Source organism: Quercus suber, unplaced genomic scaffold (assembly GCF_002906115.3).
Source record: "Quercus suber isolate HL8 unplaced genomic scaffold, Cork oak 2.0 scaffold_34, whole genome shotgun sequence".
NCBI classification, from domain to species: Eukaryota; Viridiplantae; Streptophyta; class Magnoliopsida; order Fagales; family Fagaceae; genus Quercus; species Quercus suber.
In genome coordinates this window covers 149,149-157,112 of record NW_027069499.1, presented here as the reverse complement: position 1 = coordinate 157,112, position 7,964 = coordinate 149,149, and the positions used below count along the sequence as shown (strand labels likewise).

At 34.3% G+C, this 7,964-nt stretch overlaps 1 long non-coding RNA gene across 1 annotated transcript; it reads left to right on the top strand.

Annotated features, from left to right (window-relative positions):
- The first annotated feature begins 1,234 nt into the window (after window positions 1–1,234).
- LOC136066390 (uncharacterized) lies at window positions 1,235–3,815 on the top strand. The gene is made up of 2 exons (XR_010627892.1): window positions 1,235–1,517; window positions 1,843–3,815. It is a non-coding gene; the product is annotated as an uncharacterized LOC136066390 (long non-coding RNA).
- Window positions 3,816–7,964: the final 4,149 nt, after the last annotated feature.

The following is a 7,964-nucleotide window of genomic DNA, read 5'->3' as shown; positions in this document are numbered from 1 at the left end:
CTTTCTCTTTCTCTTTCACTTTCAGATTCACCAAATTTCAAAAAATTTCTCTCTTCCACCAAACCTTGCCGTACGTGGGACACCGGCGTCGAATCTTCATGATCATGGCTACAAATGGAAGCTTCTGAGGCCCACACGACCACCACCAACGGTGCTTGCCGGCCTGACCTTCTCCTCTCCCAACGTCTCCCTGTTTTCTCGTTCTCTCAAGTCCAGCTGTGGCCAAGCTTCTGGTTGCCCCTTCTCTGGCAGTGCTTCTCAGCGGCATCACCAGCGTTGGTGGCCGTCGGGTCCTCATTTTCTCCTTAATTTATTTTCTCTTCTATTTTTTTTTTCTCTTTATGTTTGCTTTTAAACATGACTGAAACCCATGTTTTTTTTTTTTGTTTTTTTTTTTTTTTTTAGTTTTGATTAGTTGATATTGGAAAAAAAAAAAAAAAAAAAAAAAAAAAAAAAAAAAAAACCAAAAAAAAAAAAAACATGGGTTTCAGTCATGTTTAAAAGCAAACATAAAGAGAAAAAAAAAAATAGAAGAGAAAATAAATTAAGGAGAAAATGAGGACCCGACGGCCACCAACGCTGGTGATGCCGCTGAGAAGCACTGCCAGAGAAGGGGCAACCAGAAGCTTGGCCACAGCTGGACTTGAGAGAACGAGAAAACAGAGAGACGTTGGGAGAGGAGAAGGTCAGGCCTGCAAGCACCGTTGGTGGTGGTCGTGTGGGCCTCAGAAGCTTCCATTTGTAGCCATGATCATGAAGATTCGACGCCGGTGTCCCACGTACGGCAAGGTTTGGTGGAAGAGAGAAATTTTTTGAAATTTGGTGAATCTGAAAGTGAAAGAGAAAGAGAAAGAAAAGGGAAGTGAGAGAAAGTGGAGAAAAAAAATAATGAGACACGGATCGATGACGTGGTAGCCCTTTACAACCATTGGATTAAATCACTAGTTGATATTAGAACTATTGCACCCCGTGCAATACCCTAGGTATTGCACGGGATGTGAATCTCCACACGGTTATTGCGTCTTCAAAGAGGCACATTAAAATCTGACTTGTAAAGCTGTTTTTCTTTTTAAAAGTTGATGTGATATTATCATTTAAGATTTTTGTCGGCTGTAGGTCAAAAAAAAGATTTTTGTCGGTGGATTAATGACACTTTTTTTCTTTAGAGCGAATTAATGACACTTTATAATATAAGTTATTGGTTACAAAATAAGGGATCCGGATCCTCTCCATTTCTAATGAAATGGAGAGTGTCCAGTTAAGGGCTGAGATGTAATTAAAATCCATCTATGGTCTGGAAGATGCCACGTCATTTAAAAGACACTAACCGAACATTTCACGGAGAGCCATGGCATACAAACGTTAGTTTCACTGTGTTCTTTCTTTTGACTCTTGGCTCTCTCACTCATCTCAGTTTCTTTCTCACTCTCAACAGAGTCCAGCCATGGCCGACCTCTCCTTGCACGCACATCACCTTCATTGATAGATCTTATGACTGGAATCACCCTGAATATCTAGTAAGGAAGTTTTGATATGAGCTTTCTAAATCCCACCCAAAAAAAAAATTCTGAGTAGTTCAAAATTTGATATCTGATATATGGTTTTGTTCTTTCATTTCTTGTTTTCTTTGTCAAAGAGCATCCTTATGTTTCATTTAGAGCACTAAAGATTATCCCTTACTTTGATTGGATTTTTTTCCTTTCCTTGCTATAGATCTGTGGTTACTGTAGTAGGTGTATACGAGCTTCTCTCATCTTGGTTTCTCTCTTTTTTTACCCTTGGATCTCATTTTATTTTAGTTTTGATCAGTTTGATGACTGTGTTTTCTTGTTGAGTGTAAAGCTTGATGATTTTGCTTGAATTTGAAATTTGGGGTTCCATAAACCATGGAATTTGAGAAATCCACGTTCGCGTCTTCTCTGCCTTTGCTGCGACAACAGTGCCTGAAACCACCATCGATGCGTTCAGGTTTGTCTCTCAACCCTTCTTTGTCCTCTTAAACCTCTCATTCTCTCTTCCTTTAATATCAAACCTGCTTCCAAAAAATTTTCTGTGATTTTTTGGATTAATTTTTTGCTTTTGGAATTGCAAAAAAGTAACGTCTTTGGCTTTGTCTTGGTTTTGATAGTTGTTTTTGCATTCATTCATGGAACTGGGTTTGAAATTATGGTAAAATTTTAATTTTAATTTTTTTTTTTTTGGGGGTTTATCTATGTGGGTCTATATCTTCTACTGGGAGTGCAATGTTTATTGATTTTTTCAATTTTTTGAGTTATATGTGAGGTCTGGTAAACTGAGTGCGGTTTAGATTTGCTAAGAAATTGTTTGATGAAATGTCTGTGTGAGTTGTATATTTTAATGCATGAGTTTTTTGTTTGAGATTTTGAGCAACTACTAAGATATTGTGACTGAAACCTAACTCCCTATTAATCTAGTGAAATGGTTGGATTGGGTATACTAGGGATTGATGGATTCAATTTATTTAAGTAAATGTGATATGAGTATCTAATATAAATATTGTCATTGACATTGGTTCCAGATTGTGAATGACTTTCAGTTTTGGAATGTTAATGTTTAGATGTTATAATGTAGGAAAATTTTGGTTATAATGGTAAAAGTAGAATCTTTATCTTTAATCTACTTTTTACTCTTTCCAATTATTTTTTATTTCTTATTCTTTCCTCCTTTGTTATTTGTAAGTAAACTGGAGTTGCTTTTGTGATTGTGCAAAAGGATCAACTTGGCTTGGTGAAATTTTATGTCTACTACCGTTTTTACTACTATTATCTAGTGAGGGATTGGGGTCCTGGTGATGGTTGATGGGTAAAATGGCTTAAACATTGCAGTTTGGTTTTTTCGGAACCATCATTTTATTCTGCTAAGCAATCAAGTTGCTAGCTAGTTTTATTTTATGTGTGAATAGTTATGGATATGTGCTTTTAGAGCAGTCCATCTAGCTTTGGTCCTACATGCCTATAGTAATTGACTTTGTTTCCCAATCTCTCTAAAGTACTGGAAGAAAGTTGGCTTTTTTACCTCTAGTGAATGGGTCCAATGGGAGACTATTTTTATAGCTTATAGATTCTGTCTTGTGGTTTGCTTATTTATATGTATTGAATTGCTCCTGCTTGTATAAATTGGATTCATTATAATGGTAGTTCAAGCCAAAGTAAAAGCAAACATGTTTGGTCATCTTACTAATGGTATTTAGTATTGTACGGTATTACTGAATTTCATTGATCATAATTTTGAGATTGTTCTGCAGAAAACATATGTTTTCTCATTGTATCATTTCCAAGCAATTTAGCAATAAAAGGTAGTGAAATTCTTATCTGGGTGCCTTTTATTTTTATTGGGTTATCATTGTTTATTTTTGTAAAATTTTAAGAAAAAAAATTATTAAAAAAAAATTATTGATCTGAAATCCAAATCCAAATCCAAATGCAAATTTAAGTATCCAAACAATAAAATTTCAAATGATGAATTTCAAATCCTTCATTCTATAAAAAAGAACCCAAACAAGGAATTTTAAAATCAATGGATTTGAAATTAAGGCATTTGAAATCAATTGTTTTAAAATCCAAATCCAAATCCAAATCTTGTCATCCAAACACAACCTAGGGGAAAACATGACTGATTTGAATGCTTAACGTAAGTTTGGTAGCCATCAGGATGATAATTGCAATTTGAAATGAGTTTTCATGGTTATCGCTAGATGATGGTTTTAGATGATGAGAGCTACCAGTCATTGTTTAAGCCAATAATAGGTAAGCTGCACCAAGTGCCCAGTTCCAAGAGCGCCCACCTGATACACAGCTTCTCGAGGTTTGTTTTTGCATCTCTTATTATCATTATATTGCCATGGTATATGTTGTCCTCGTTTTTCTCTGCCTAACATTTTCCAGTAAGTTCTATTTGATGCTGTAAGCCTTATTATTTGACATTGAATCAAGTGATACAAACTGTATTAGTAAACCGTTTATATACAAGCATCATACTTTTTTTTTTGGATAAGTATATACAAGTAGCATACATACCCCCTTAAATAAATACTAACTTCCTTCAGAAACAGAAGCAGCAGCGAGTTAAACTCAGCTGTATTACTCAATCACAAAGATTTCTGCTATTAATCAATATTTCACAACAATTTCAAAAATTTAACTGTAAAGTAAAAACAACAAAGCATAAACTACACCACACTTAAGCAAATGAATTCACTATCATTTGAGTTCATACAAAGCAGTCAAATCAAAATTCACAACAAACCCATATCCAAAACCCCTTTTTTTTTCTCACAGCTCAAACACCCAAATTACCGTTTCCAACAAAACACTACATCACAACAATAACAAAGTTTCAAAAATACCCAAAGCCCAGAACCCTAACCAGCAAAAAGTTCCAAAATTTGAATCAAACTACTACATCACAAGCTTCCCGAAGCCGATCCGTACAACCACCACCACCACCCAGACAAACAACACAACAATAACAAGCAGAACAACAAAGCTCGCAGATCCGAGCATAATCGGAGCCTGTAAAAGGGTCAAAAAAAAATCAAAGAGATTTTAATAAGAGGGATTTACCAGAAGCCGATTCAAAATATTTCTCAGATTCTTGAGAAACAAACACCCCTCCTCCCTTCCCCCCTTGATTCGATTGGGTTCGGTGAGAGAGAGAAACCTAAGAGAGAAAGAGAGAGACAGAGGTGGGTGGCTGAAATACAGTTGATGCACAACTGTGTGTGGGTTTGGAGAACTGGAGAAGCTTGACCAATGACCATCGCTGGGTTTGATGGGAGGGAGAGAGAAACGGAGAGGAGAGGAGAGGGATAGAGAGTTTTTTTTTTTTTTTGTTGAGAAACAGGGATAGAGAGTTAGAGAAGAATACCTACGTTGAAACTAACGTTAACTCAGTTAAGCCTCTGTTAGTGTGTTTAAATGACGTGGCAGATTTTAAGTCATTGATTTATTTTAAAACAATCCTAGCCTTTAACTGGACCCTCTCCATTTCATATTAAAATGGAGAGGATCCGGATCCCAAAATAAGGGGGGGTGTTTGGTACATATTTTTAAATAATAATTTTTAATTTTTAAATAATATTATATGATTTTTTACACGTTTTTTTACTCACACATATTTTTAAATAATAATTTTTAATTTTTAAATTCATATACTAAACACCCCATAAATAGTTTAGATTAAATATACTCTATGTGATAAAGTACTCAAAAGAATTCTAAGGGCTTATTTATTTCCGTTGTTTAAACAATAATTTTCAGTATTGAAATAATATTATATGTATTTTTACACATGTTTTTACCTACATATATTTTCAAAAAATATAAATACCGTTACTAGAAATTTCTTACTAAGGGCCCGTTTGGATGCAGCTGAAAACTGAAAACTGAAAACTGAAAACTGAAAACACTGTAGCAAAATAATTTTTAAATGTGTGAATAGTATCGTGGGACCCATTTTTAATGAAAAAGTTGCTGAAAAGTGAAAATTGTGGGTCCGTGAACAGTGTAAAAATGTACTGTTTATTATCTAAAGTCAACAAGTGCGGCTACTGTTCATTGAACAGTAGCCGCACAGTACCGAAAAGGTAAATTTATACGGCTGAAAGCAAAAAAAAAAAAAAAAAAAAAAANGATCTGAAATCCAAATCCAAATCCAAATGCAAATTTAAGTATCCAAACAATAAAATTTCAAATGATGAATTTCAAATCCTTCATTCTATAAAAAAGAACCCAAACAAGGAATTTTAAAATCAATGGATTTGAAATTAAGGCATTTGAAATCAATTGATTTAAAATCCAAATCCAAATCCAAATCTTGTCATCCAAACACAGCCTAGGGGAAAACATGACTGATTTGAATGCTTAACGTAAGTTTGGTAGCCATCAGGATGATAATTGCAATTTGAAATGAGTTTTCATGGTTATCGCTAGATGATGGTTTTAGATGATGAGAGCTACCAGTCATTGTTTAAGCCAATAATAGGTAAGCTGCACCAAGTGCCCAGTTCCAAGAGCGCCCACCTGATACACAGCTTCTCGAGGTTTGTTTTTGCATCTCTTATTATCATTATATTGCCATGGTATATGTTGTCCTCGTTTTTCTCTGCCTAACATTTTCCAGTAAGTTCTATTATGAGCACTAAATTGATAAATCCTTGTTCATTTATGCAACATTCTTAAAATAAATAAATAAATCCTAGTTTCTCTCTCTCTCTCTGAACAATGATTAAAAAAAGAAGGAATGAAAAATGAAAACCACTTTATAGAGCTTAAATCTCAGAATTAATAATTATGTAACTCCCTATGTTCTTCCAACTGTGTATTCTACCATTGTGGATGTTAGATCAGAATAAGTGTAATTATTCAAGTTTTCTGTCTTTTATGAAAAGGGTCAAAAAAAAATCAAAGAGATTTTAATAAGAGGGATTTACCAGAAGCCGATTCAAAATATTTCTCAGATTCTTGAGAAACAAACACCCCTCCTCCCTTCCCCCCTTGATTCGATTGGGTTCGGTGAGAGAGAGAAACCTAAGAGAGAAAGAGAGAGACAGAGGTGGGTGGCTGAAATACAGTTGATGCACAACTGTGTGTGGGTTTGGAGAACTGGAGAAGCTTGACCAATGACCATCGCTGGGTTTGATGGGAGGGAGAGAGAAACGGAGAGGAGAGGAGAGGGATAGAGAGTTTTTTTTTTTTTTTGTTGAGAAACAGGGATAGAGAGTTAGAGAAGAATACCTACGTTGAAACTAACGTTAACTCAGTTAAGCCTCTGTTAGTGTGTTTAAATGACGTGGCAGATTTTAAGTCATTGATTTATTTTAAAACAATCCTAGCCTTTAACTGGACCCTCTCCATTTCATATTAAAATGGAGAGGATCCGGATCCCAAAATAAGGGGGGGTGTTTGGTACATATTTTTAAATAATAATTTTTAATTTTTAAATAATATTATATGATTTTTTACACGTTTTTTTACTCACACATATTTTTAAATAATAATTTTTAATTTTTAAATTCATATACTAAACACCCCATAAATAGTTTAGATTAAATATACTCTATGTGATAAAGTACTCAAAAGAATTCTAAGGGCTTATTTATTTCCGTTGTTTAAACAATAATTTTCAGTATTGAAATAATATTATATGTATTTTTACACATGTTTTTACCTACATATATTTTCAAAAAATATAAATACCGTTACTAGAAATTTCTTACTAAGGGCCCGTTTGGATGCAGCTGAAAACTGAAAACTGAAAACTGAAAACTGAAAACACTGTAGCAAAATAATTTTTAAATGTGTGAATAGTATCGTGGGACCCATTTTTAATGAAAAAGTTGCTGAAAAGTGAAAATTGTGGGTCCGTGAACAGTGTAAAAATGTACTGTTTATTATCTAAAGTCAACAAGTGCGGAAAAAAAAAAAAAAAAAAAAAAAGGAAAAAACGCAAAAGCAAAACGTAAAAGCTGAGGCCAAACGGTCTCTAAGGCCCTAAAAATCTTGATCCAACTAAGAAATGTAAGGCTTAGACGGTAAGGATTTAAACCACAGTTGTCAGTTTTTAAGTGCTAAAAATTATGACTAATACACACTCTTGACATGATAATCACTTTACAAATATAAATGCTTATAGATGGGGAATGAGAGTTGTGAATCATATCTCTAACGGAACGACTTGATGACCCATTAAATTTGGTTGACGAAGGATTGTGAGTTTTTGTAAGCTATTGCGACATGAACTGGAATGTTTCTATCTATCTATGGTGTTTCCTAGCAACTTCTTAAATCAAATCAGAGCCGTTCAATCTTTTTTCATGGTTTCTGTTTCTCTTGGCCTTGGAATCTTGTTTTTTTCTATGGGGATTTGGGTTTTTATGAACCCACTAGAATAAGAAAATTTGTAGGGGGAAGAAATTGATAATAACATTCATGTAACTTGCTTGA